This window comes from Sebastes fasciatus, chromosome 12, assembly GCF_043250625.1.
Source record: "Sebastes fasciatus isolate fSebFas1 chromosome 12, fSebFas1.pri, whole genome shotgun sequence".
Classification (NCBI taxonomy): Eukaryota; Metazoa; Chordata; class Actinopteri; order Perciformes; family Sebastidae; genus Sebastes; species Sebastes fasciatus.
This window is the reverse complement of record NC_133806.1, coordinates 31,659,900-31,672,494: the sequence shown is the minus strand read 5'-3', so window position 1 is coordinate 31,672,494 and position 12,595 is coordinate 31,659,900. Positions and strand designations below refer to the sequence as shown.

The following is a 12,595-nucleotide window of genomic DNA, read 5'->3' as shown; positions in this document are numbered from 1 at the left end:
AGGCTGAGTGGACTGGTTATACTGGGACCAGGGAGACACGAGTGGACTGGTTATACTGGGACCAGGGAGGCCGAGTGGACTGGTTATACTGGGACCAGGGAGGCCGAGTCGACTGGTTATACTGGGACCAGGGACACATGAGTGGACTGGTTATACTGGGACCAGGGAGGCTGAGTGGACTGGTTATACTGGGACCAGGGAGGCCGAGTCGACTGGTTATACTGGGACCAGGGAGGCCGAGTCGACTGGTTATACTGGGACCAGGGACACATGAGTGGACTGGTTATACTGGGACCAGGGAGGCTGAGTGGACTGGTTATACTGGGACCAGGGAGACACGAGTGGACTGGTTATACTGGGACCAGGGAGGCCGAGTGGACTGGTTATACTGGGACCAGGGAGGCCGAGTGGACTGGTTATACTGGGACCAGGGAGACACGAGTGGACTGGTTATACTGGGACCAGGGAGGATTGGTTATACTGGGACCAGGGAGGACTGGTTATACTGGGACCAGGGAGGCCGAGTGGAGTGGTTATACTGGAACCAAGGAGGCCGAGTGGAGTGATTAAACAGGGACCAGAGAGGACTGGTTATACTGGGACCAGGGCGGCCGAGTGGACTGGTTATACTGGGACCAGGGAGACACGAGTGGACTGGTTATACTGGGACCAGGGAGGCCGAGTGGACTGGTTATACTGGGACCAGGGAGACACGAGTGGACTGGTTATACTGGGACCAGGGAGGATTGGTTATACTGGGACCAGGGAGGACTGGTTATACTGGGACCAGGGCGGCCGAGTGGACTGGTTATACTGGGACCAGGGAGACACGAGTGGACTGGTTATACTGGGACCAGGGAGGCCGAGTGGACTGGTTATACTGGGACCAGGGAGACACGAGTGGACTGGTTATACTGGGACCAGGGAGGATTGGTTATACTGGGACCAGGGAGGACTGGTTATACTGGGACCAGGGAGGCCGAGTGGAGTGGTTATACTGGAACCAGGGAGGCCAAGTGGACTGGTTATACTGGGACCAGGGAGACACGAGTGGACTGGTTATACTGGGACCAGGGAGGATTGGTTATACTGGGACCAGGGAGGACTGGTTATACTGGGACCAGGGAGGACTGGTTATACTGGGACCAGGGAGGCCGAGTGGAGTGGTTATACTGGAACCAGAGAGGACTGGTTATACTGGGACCAGGGAGGACTGGTTATACTGGGACCAGGGAGGACTGGTTATACTGGGACCAGGGAGGCCGAGTGGACTGGTTATACTGGGACCAGGGAGACACGAGTGGACTGGTTATACTTGGACCAGGGAGGACTGGTTATACTGGGACCAGGGAGGACTGGTTATACTGGGACCAGGGAGGCCGAGTGGAGTGGTTATACTGGAACCAGAGAGGACTGGTTATACTGGGACCAGGGAGGACTGGTTATACTGGGACCAGGGAGGACTGGTTATACTGGGACCAGGGAGGCCGGGCGGACTGGTTATACTGGGACCAGGGAGGACTGGTTATACTGGGACCAGGGAGGCCGAGCGGACTGGTTATATTGGGACCAGGGAGGACTGGTTTTACTGGGACCAGGGAGGCCGAGCGGACTAGTTATACTGGGACAGAGAATGAAGAGAGTAGAGATGTTGAACCTGGAGCAGATTGTGGAGGTCTTCGTGGTGCTCAAGACTCGCAGACTGCCGTTCAGACAGGTGAGTAAGACAACACACTGCTGAACTGTCTAGATGAGAACGTCAACAACCACTTCGTTGGGCATTGGCGTTGCCTAGTGACGTGTGTGCGCTACGCTGTGTAAAAACTGTGCAGTCTCTCCTTTGCTGTGTTTGTGGCTGCAGCCTGTGGAGTTTATATTGTTTACATGTCCACGTTGTCTTCTTTGGTGATGTTTTATTCTACTGTTGATTCTAAAAGAAGTTTCAGGCGCCTTGGTGTCCATAGCTAGCTTTATTTATCGTTGATCATTTAGTTGTGTCTCTTTTCTGGTTATTTCTTGTGAGGCTACACTGAGGAAGGCTGTTGTATATTTATATAATTGATAATCAGTTGTATGCATAGACTGCAGAGTGCCTGTGTGTTGGTTTGGACATTAGGAGTCTTGTTGCTAGTGTTGTTCCACTTGTGTTTAAGTTGACATTTAATGCAATTAATCTATTTTGTAGTCAAAATATGTTCTTCCCACCCCCACCTACTTGTTGCTTTTACTTAAGTAAATGTTTAGACACGTACTTTTACTCTTACTTGAGTAAAATTCCTTTAAAGTAACAGTATTTTTACTTGAGTACAATACTCTTTCTACCTCTGTTGATACAAAGACATATGGCGTGTGGCAGCAGGTTGCCACTTTTGCAGCCTGCAATACAGTATGCAGGACGAAGCTGTCCATGATCACAGTAGACCATTGCATTACACCTTATCATTTCCTCTGGAGCTGAAACTCAAACTGAGACTCATCAATAATGCACCTATGATCTCCCATTCAGAAGATCTCAATGGCAGATCAAGCTACTGTAGTATCTCCTCTTCTCTTCTCTTCTCTCTCCGCCTCTGCTTCTTCCAGATACTTTCTTTAGAGCAATGTCCATATATGTAAATTCACTCCGCTGACCACAATCTCCACACTAATGACTTCAAATGTCCAGGACCCTCATTTGGGAGTTTAGTTTTCCGCATAGATTTTCCCATTAGTCCAGTGCCTATAAGATTCATTCTGTCTTTTTTATTAAAACCCCCACAAATGGATGTCTCCATAATGAGTTTTTTTTTTCTTCTTCTGTTGGCCACAGCAACATAATGTCAACCGTTGTCTCTGGACAAAATGATATCCCTGACTATATAGGGTGAGAGATGCTCCTCTATTCAGCTCTCTTACTCTCTAACTGAATTATTAAATACGCAGAATCTGGTTAAGCAGTGTACATTTTCCTAAAGGTCAGAAAGTTCATTAACTATGGACTACCATTGATCGTATCCTTGTAGTTCCCTGCTGGGTGTAGGTTTTTCGAACCTGGTTATTGAGTATACTACCTGCTCTTTATACAGCTATGAAAGTATATGTTTTAGTCCTGTCACGTGGTGTAAACGTAGGCAAATATACTGTACTTTTTATCAGTAAAATCTGGTTTTATCACTTACACTTTGATTTCAGAAGTATTAAAGGTAACAGTTGTCCTTTTCCCCCCCAAGCCACGTTTTTTAATCCACTGCACTTTGGCTGGCTAAAGAACATTTCAGCGTAAAGACCACATGCCCCCCCCCCCCCCCCCCCCAGCTGTATCTTTAACCAGAAAAATCCATAATGACTATGACAGCCGCAGTATCTGTTTCACAACAGTCCGCTCATGTCAATCAGCATGATGCCGATAAAGATCTGTATTTTGATTGAACGTGTGCAAAACTACTCATACTTTACACGAGCGACTTTGATGTTAAACCATTTGAAATCATATCAGATGCTGCACGGCGGAGGAGCGACCCAATCAGCAGAGATGATTTCATAAAGGGGGCTCTTGGGTTTCAGCGTCATAAATAACTCATGGTAATCCCATATTTCTCTGACTTCTCTCATTTGAGCTCGGGATGGAAAGAGGGCAGTTGTGACAAACATTGTTAGCGCGGCTGCCAAGCCGTTCTAACCTGGCTTTATGTGTCTTGGCTGCTCTGGTTTCTCTGCGCTAGGACCTATGAGGTGATGTCCCAAGTTATCCATGTCCTTACCTTTTTTAACCCATTACGTACTCTGCATATAGAATAACAAATTCTAGGGTTTAGCTTCAAGGAGGATTTTGCCTTTTTAAGTAGCAGTTTATCCAGAAGGGAAAGCATGAATTTTGTATCTCTTTACTCTTTCAAGTAATGTTGCTGTTTTTGGCTGCCTTTTTCACAGTGATAATAATGATAATAATGTGCGAGGGCGTGTGCTTGTGAGCGCACACGTGCCGCTCTGTAAGGATTTTTGAAATGGCTGGATTCATAAGTCATGGGTACCCCACGCTGAGACCTCTTCCTACACGTGCAATTTTCCGAAGCCAGCCACTCACCCAAGCAATAATTATGCTGAAGTTTTCAATTACACTCCTTCCATTTCATTAACAAAAAATGTTTGGCTATTGTATAATTAGATATATGAGCTTACCACCTACATTTAACATAGCCACTACACAGCAGCTTGATGGAAAACAGAGAGGGATTTTAGCATGTGTGCATTTAACGGCGGTTTAGTAGTCTACTATAAAGTCAAATCAGCTAGACGTTATGCAGCCGGCTTCCCCCTCCTTTTTTTTCCATCATTTTGCTCAGGTCCTCTAATCTACGAGACGTATACAGACCTGTAATTGAGTATCATGACATGTTTGTTGCTGTATGGGAGGTTTTGTTAACATGAAAGTACACATGTACACTGGCTACATGTTATCAGTTGTTGGTGCCTATAAATTTAAGAGATCCGACATTTGAACCACATGTTCCAGTGAGAGATTATTAGTTACCTTAGCCCCTGGCATTAAATTAAAGTAGGAAAAAAAAGCATCCCAAGTGAGTATTTATTTTCCATTAAACGACTTTATAGAATGTTTTAACACTTGGAAACTTAAACTCTGTCTCACCCTCTCTCCCCGCTGCAAAGTATAACCCGAACTGTAGTTGATATTATATAAAAAAAAAAATCAAACTGTCCATCATTGTGGCTATCTCACCATCTTAAGTGGCTGTACCCTGTTACCACACAGGCTTGAGTTTCAGGGCAATGCAATCCAATACAAGCCACAGAAACTCTCCTCAGTCCTGTCATTTTGTCTGTTCCCTTTCACATCCCTCGCAACAGGTTTCCACTGGAGGCCAAGATTGTTCTCAGTGAAGAGGTATGTGTTGCTGCTCTACCTACATTAGCGGAAAACCGCAGAGCTTAAAGTGACTGAAAGTTAACTTGATGTCTACAGCAGGTATTTCAAAGGCTCGCTGGTGCATGATTCAAACTGAATTCGGAGGTTTTTTTAAATTGTATATTACCGCTAAGTTATTGTTCACTTGAAATGTGGCTGACCTAGTTGCTTGACGCCAGTGCATCGCTGATGGACAGCGACGCCTCTAGGTGTGTCTGTGATGTCAAAAAGCTGATTAAGAAGACAAAAAAAAAGAAGAAGAAAGAAACGGAGGAGGGGAAGAGCGATCTGATGACGCAGAGATAAAGTCAGCAGGGGACAGAGTTTTAATGAGGCCGGCCTCTCATTGGAGAGATGTTCAGTTCAGCTGGGCTGTAAAGTGATCCTGGCCCGATATTCCCCGGCCCTGTGACAGAATTATTAAAAGCTCATCCTCCTAATGCAGCATCCACAGTGTCACCTTTCGCAGGTCCTCAGAGACACTTGCCCAATAGGACTGCCTTTTGTTTTTTTCCACAGGTAAATTGGCATAGAACAGACGAGCACCCAATCCAACATCACCGACTGGTGACGGTAAATTGAACCCTCTCGCCACAACTTGGAACATGACTCGCTCTCAGCCGCACTTAATGCTTTTTTTCTATCTGTCAAAGTTAGCCATAAGTATTATGTATATGAGCCCTGATTCCCCATCATTAGTGATACTAATTGCATTATGGTGGTCATCAGTTGCAAAAATGATCTCAAAGTGGTGTCCATTTTTAAGGCAATTTTGATGCTAAATGGATTTTGCCTCTTTGTGCATAGGAGCGAGTCCCCTCAAGCCTGTACTAATTACATCCATAATCAAATGCGTTCTGTGCCTTCTTGTTAATGACATTGATCTTTTGGAATATCCGAGCCTATATTCTGTGAGATTATTGGATAAAGTGCAGGGCGAAGTCTGCGTGACCCCAGGAGGAAGACGTCGCTGCAGACATAAGTGGGTATTAAATGGATATAATTAACAGTGACCCTTCCTGGCACTCTGCGCTGCCGAGGCCTCTGGTCCATGGATCATACAGCAGAGGGGATGAATTAGCATGGGTTAGGAATGGGAAAATTAAAATTAAGAAAAGGGAGACGGGCCGAGAGATAGATCAATGTTGAGCCGGTGGGCTTATCAGCTGATAGGGGCCACAGACGTATTAGTCAGGTTTCACCGATGAGGCAAAATCCATCATTTAGAAACTTCTGCTCTTAATTTCACGCCAAACTTCAGCTAAAGCATCAGATAACTTGGATGGATTTAAATTAATGTTCCTTCTCTTCCTTTATGTTTGCATCAGCAACCTCCTATGCCTCCTGGGTGGGCATTGACTATGTTTGCTTATTGATCATTCAAAGGTCACAACCTTTTATCCCTAATCCATTGTGATGATGTAGATGAATGATTTGGAGCGAGATGAATCCAACCTTGCAACATATAATCGGAGTTTTGCTCTCCATAATATAAAGGCTAATCGAGTCTTGTGCTGTGTTTGTGAATGCATCTAATTGTAGAGCGGAGTATTTCAATCCTGTGACACACTGACCTCTCTTAGTCTATCTGGCAGTCGTTCCACCCCTGCACAGGTGGGTCCCATTGTGGCGTGTGTGCGCTGTTTGCTTTTCTGCTGTACTGTTGGCATGATGAGGGTAATTGGAGTGTTGGTCTGGTGAATCAGTGCCAGCCTGGGTGGGCAGATTGCATATGATGATCATGTTCTGACCAGATGGCTAGCTGGCACAAGGGTTTGGATTGGCAGGGTGTGTATATGTATGTTTGCATGTGTGTGTGTGTGTGTGTGTGTGTGTGTGCTGGGGAGGGTTAAGTGGGTATGAATAGCAATTTATTGTGACTGCTCATTTGGAAACATATAGTGAAACTCTACGCATATACACACAGAGACAATGGGCCTCACACAAGAACCACTGGTACAAAAAGACGTGTGGCACCTACGAGTGATTTAAGAGAATGTGTGGCATTCATCGATTTTCTCTTACTTACTATTTTATATTTTATATTGTATAAGTATTAACGGAATATACAAGCCTGTACGAGTGTTTGACTTGAGAATTATAATATCTAAATCTGAATGAACTGGGAGTTTAAATATGATATCGAAATCATTCAAATTAAATGTATAACTAAAAATAACTTGATGCTAAATTAAAAATATGTTCATGGAGTCATCATCATGGTTTTCCAATTTACTGAGGTTTGAATTTTATTTATTTATTTTTGTATATTTGCTGTTGCACCCAGGCTGGGGCTAGCACTTAGTGAACAGTACATGTCAGGTGCTAGGCAGGCAATGTATTGTATCTTAAACGGTGTTATGATTTGTTGTGCTTATTAATGCCAGGTTTCATCATAATTTATTCAGTCACTGGTGTTTGTTGTTTTAGATCATCTAAACGTAGGATCCAATTTAGTGGATTAATTCATTTGCTTCATCTATTATGTTTTCATTCAAGTATTTGTTTTATTGTTTCTTGTTTGCATTGATTTCTAATCATTGTTCACATGAAGGCCCCTTGCTCCACCAGGTGAAGGGCAGTGTGGACTGTACCAAGTGGGACCTTGGGATGGGGGAGGAAGCAGTGGGTTTTCTTTTTGTATTTTGTTTCTTACCAGCCTGTGTAGAATTAACTCTAGCCTGAATAGGATGTTGTAAAATTATTGTAAATCTAAATGCCTCAGTGGAAAGACTGATGTAACTAACATGCTTAATAGCTTTAATTGTCTGCTGAATTTTACCCTTGCTATTAGCAATATAGATTTGACCAGGAAGTATTAGGCTCGTTCGAGATAAGCAAGGCCTGCGTAGAATCGATCACCGGCGATCGCCGCGCATTGCATGCCTGTTAGATTTGTGTCCCACTTGTTCCCGACTTGCTCTGACGTCATGCACACGTGGGCAACGATAACCTCGCGAGATCAAGGCGGCTGCAGTTTTTAGAGCCAGGCGCCGCAGATGCTCTCCACCGACTGCAAGACCCAGGGCATTATGGGAAACGCCTGGCTCGCACCTGATCAAAGAGCTTATTGGCTCTTAGTTTTGACAGTAAACACCACGTGTTGTAGAAAGTCCCAACTTTCTGTGTAATTGTAATATTTAACGCTAGATTGTATTAGTCTCATGTTGTGCAATGAAGGTTTCATCTGTTAACAAACACATCTTGTGTGGTTGATAATAATAATTATTATAATAATAAAGGTTATATATAACACTTATCAAAACGAGTACTCATTATGTGCTTTACAAGGCGGACAAAAAAATAATAAAGGATAGAATCCAATGCCAGACATACGCACATTTCCACATAGATTTACAAACAAATATAAATAAATCCCAACGTGGTCTGAAAACTACAAGTGACCTACAGATCGGATCTAACAGGAAGTCACTTTTTCTGTGACTTCCTGTAAATTCCGTGAAGGCTGCTGGAAACGGCTAGAAACTGTCCGACTTGACTGTAGCTTTTTGTCAACGCCCCCCGCTGCTGCCGCCTGATCTCGTCTACTTTCCAGGCGAGGAGCAGTTCATCTCGAACGAGCCTACTTACAGCTCTTGTTTGATTCATTTGGACTTTTGTTTGTGGGCTAGAGAACCATCCTTCATGTCAGTGAGTTTCCTTTGTTCTTGCTTTGATGCCATTTGTTCTGTGTATATTAATGTTAAGAAACAGTCAAAGGCAGAGCCCTGAACCAAGTTTCTAGACTCATTTTGGTTCTCCAAACCTCCCAGAACTGCTGGCCAACATCTTCATCAACAGGGTTTGAAAGTGTTCACCCTAACAGTACAAAAAGGTGTGTGAGGACTTTCTGCTGTTTTTGACAGCTCAAAATGTTTTTCATTTTAGGATCACAGTGGGACAGAGAGACTGGGATTAAGCTTGGAGAATGTTGAACTGAGAGCAGATTGAGGAGGACTTTGCAGTTCCCAAGACTCGTAGAATGCTGTTCAGACAGGTGAGTACAACAACACACTCATTGGACTCATTCTGAGATAATCAACAACCACGGTGTTGCTTAGCAAAGTAGCGTTGTGTGTGTACGTGCTATGTGGCTTGTAATGACTGTGCAGTCTGTCCTTTGCTGTGTTTGTGGCTGCAACCACTGTGGAGTTTATATTGTTGTCTGTGTTGTCCGTTATGGTGATGCTTTATTCTACTGTTGGTTCTATAAGAAGTGTCAGGTAATTCAATATATGTGGCTTAATAATTAATGCTTGGTGCACCCACCGTGGTGTCCACAGTTTTTTTCATTTATTGTTGGTGATTTTTGTTTAATTGTCTGAGTTTTGTCTCTTTTCTGGTTAATTCTAGTGAGGCTACACTGAGGGAGGCTGTTGTATACAGTAGGCCTAATTGATAATCAGTTGTGTGCACAGGTTGCAAAGTGTCGTCTATAGAAAAGGAATTTACTGTTGGTTTGGACATAAGGGGTCATGCTGCTGATGTTGTTCCACCTGTGTACATGTTGGCATTTAATGCATTGTATTTTGTAGCTTAAAGATGCTCTTTAATTTAGTTAAACTTTACTTGAGTACAATAGTTTAGTACTCTTTCCCCCTTTGCTCTCTCTGACAGCCTCAGGGTTTTTTATGCAGGCCGTTGTTAGGGTGAACATCCTCTGTTGCAACCGACAGTATAACATCATCCAGTGTATACATCTGTATACATCTGGGTACATCTGTATCCATCTCAGTCACGTCTCAGTCATTAACTGCTCATCTTTAGCAAGATATTTTTATCTAACTTCATGTTAAAGCTAAGGGTGGTACACTTCTTCAAAAACATTTTTGTTACATTTATCAAAATTCTCATTACATCCCAACAGCAATCAATAAATCAAATGCTCTGACCAAAAAAGTCCAATCCAATCATTTCAATCAGCCCGAATTAAATGAATGATGGGGCTGTCTGCCCACGTGTCTGCCTACCTGCCTACGTGCACTCTACCCGTGCACTCATTGCGCATCACTGGAGTCTTCCACAAGCTGCTAGCTTGACAGCTGTGAATACTGACAATAGTCATGTTCGTTGTTTAAGATCATAATGATAATCTTATGAGTGGCTTGGGAGGGAATCCTGAACGGACGGGCTGTCACTCTGATTTTCCCGCTAGATTTAGGGACTTTTGGAGCTGGTGCTGCTGGCTACTTTCACTGGGCTCTGTTTTTCAGTTGGATAATGTTTAAAAAACTAGCTTACTCTTGCTAGTTCTCAACATTACCAACCCTACCTTTAAACCTTTTAATTTCTCTCACAACACAGCGCTGCTCTGATGACATGCCATTGGAACTTAAACATTTTTGTGAATTAAACTTGCGCCCATAGAGGGAATGGAACAGATTCATATAGCAATTTGAGCTTTTGAGCTACAGGTAAAATAGTGCAAATGATGAGAGAGAATGTTTCATAAAAAGGAACACATAGCAAATGTATTCAAGTGCACTTTTTTTATGCACAAGTTTGGTTTGATTTAGATTCCTCCCTCTGCATCAAAACAGTGGACCACTAGCAGACCACATTGCGGTGGCCAGTCTCATGTTCTTGTCTAAAGTCCAAGCCACTTGGAAATGTATTACTTTCGAAGATGACAAATGGCTCCAGCAAAGTTTTGCACATGCGGCCGGATAAAGTTTATCTTTAGGGCATGTGCAGCTGCCAACAGTACTTCCAGAAAACTTTAATCTTTCCTTTCAGAGCCTCACTTCCTATTTCTGCGCAGGGGACTTGATGGGAGGCAGACCGGGGGTGTTTTGACACCCGTCTGAGGAAACGATCTCAGTGAGTGGGCCCGCCGCTGCCGCTGCTGTAGCGTTGCAGCCTGTCTCCTGTGGTTCCCTGCTGGCTGTTTCTGTGTAACTTAGCGCCCTGGCTACTTAATTAGAGCTTTAAGTTGGAGGGGAAAGAACCCAATAGGAGCAGAACACTTCTCCCAGTAAGCCAGCCATGTGGCTAACCAACTAGAGGAAGGTGCTTTTATTGAGAATAATCCATCAGTGTGATCTGATGAGGTGCTGATAAATGATTAACCTACAGGGTATGATAAACAGCTTATTAAATGTTACAGATCCACATGGAGGCAGATATTACATGGGGTTGAGTCGCCCGTCGCCCTCACACGTCAGCGGGGGCAAACATCATTACAGCGATGCTGTACTGCTGCACACCAAACAAATAAATACAAAAAAGCATGGAGCAAAGCAAACTGGCAACAGTAAACACTATTGATGTGGCCGGCAGATTTCATTACAACACTCTGCTGTTTCAACTAATGACTAACTTCTTCAGCAAAATCTAACATTGTAAGAGCAGCAGCAGCAGCGAGAGAGAGGGAGAGAGAGAGAGAGAGAGAGAGAGAGAGAGAGAGCGGGAAGGAGGGAGGGAGCATTACTGGCGTTGCTGTCAGTAGGGGGCTCAGGCCAAGTGGGAAAACGTCAGCACTGTCAATGGGAAGGAGGGCTTGATGTTGCAATGATAGGCCTCTGTAATGGGCACTTTGAAAGAACAATCAGTGCCTTCTGTGAATCATATAGCCCGGCATGTAATTCATGTTTGCGTCTGTGAATTTGTGTCAGAGCATGAGAACAAAAACTATTTGTAGTCTGTAGAAACTAAGCTAAAGGTTATGCATGTCCTCTTTTTATGAGTCGCAGCATCACGGCTCATAGTCTGACTCATTTTTCGGTTCTGTTGTTTTTTCATTTTTTTTTTTTTTTTTTTGCTTGTTTCCTTTATAGAGTCTCTATTTGTATGCAAAGAATTTCCTGTAACAAGACTTTGTTGGTTTCATTGTCAGATATTTTATTGCAGGCCCAGCCCGGGAAAGTATCAGTTTCCAAAGCTGTTTATGTGTATTTACAGTATCATAATATTCTATTGAGAACATTTTGAGCTTGTTAGGGTGGATGTTACAATTAACCACCACCTGTATGTCACTGCCAATGCATCAAATGCTTGCTGGGAAAGGTCTCTTACTGATGACATTATAGGCCAGTGCCAATACAAAATTGTGATCACCAGCATGTAAGCCAAAGTAGATTTGACATCTTCCAAAGTATGTTAGATTTACGTATTTGACTTTTTTGTAAGGTGCGACCTTTGTATTATGTATTTTAGTAGTGTGTGCACTCAGTAAAATGTTTATAAGATAATTCAGAAGTATCATCAGGGGTAATTTTAGACTTCTTTTAGGGGTGCTCAAGCACACCTACATTTCATCTTAGAACCCCTAAAAAATTACTATCAAACCATCTGAAATTGCCGACATCCACCGGTCTATAAGAGGCTAGTGGACTCTGTCCTAACTAGTGAATTATGATTGGTACCAACCATGTCATGCTAGCTTGTCGAGAAGGAGGCTACATAACGCTCAAAAGTTAGGCTAAATTTTGGCGAGAAAGAACTGGCATGGCGATTTTCAAAGACCCTTACCTCTGACCTCAAGATGTGTGAATGAAAATGGGTTCTATGGGTACCCACGAGTCTCCCCTTTACAGACATGCCCACTTTATGATAATCACATGCAGTTTTTTGCATGCAGTATAAATGTGTTATTTTTGCATATTCTAAAAATGGTTTATTTGAATATTTCTGCATACTGGGGTCCCTAAACAATCTTGGAATTGCATAAATTTCTTATAACTGGAAAGATGA

At 43.4% G+C, this 12,595-nt stretch overlaps 1 protein-coding gene across 1 annotated transcript in view; it reads left to right on the top strand.

Annotated features, from left to right (window-relative positions):
* The first annotated feature begins 1,631 nt into the window (after positions 1-1,631).
* The window catches only part of LOC141779734 (nuclear factor of activated T-cells, cytoplasmic 1-like), a 151,304-nt gene continuing 140,340 nt past the window's right edge, over positions 1,632-12,595 (top strand). The window contains exons 1-2 of the mRNA XM_074654729.1: positions 1,632-1,717; positions 8,792-8,900. The gene's annotated coding sequence lies outside the window, so the exon portion shown is untranslated. The remainder of the gene's footprint in view (positions 1,718-8,791; positions 8,901-12,595) is intronic.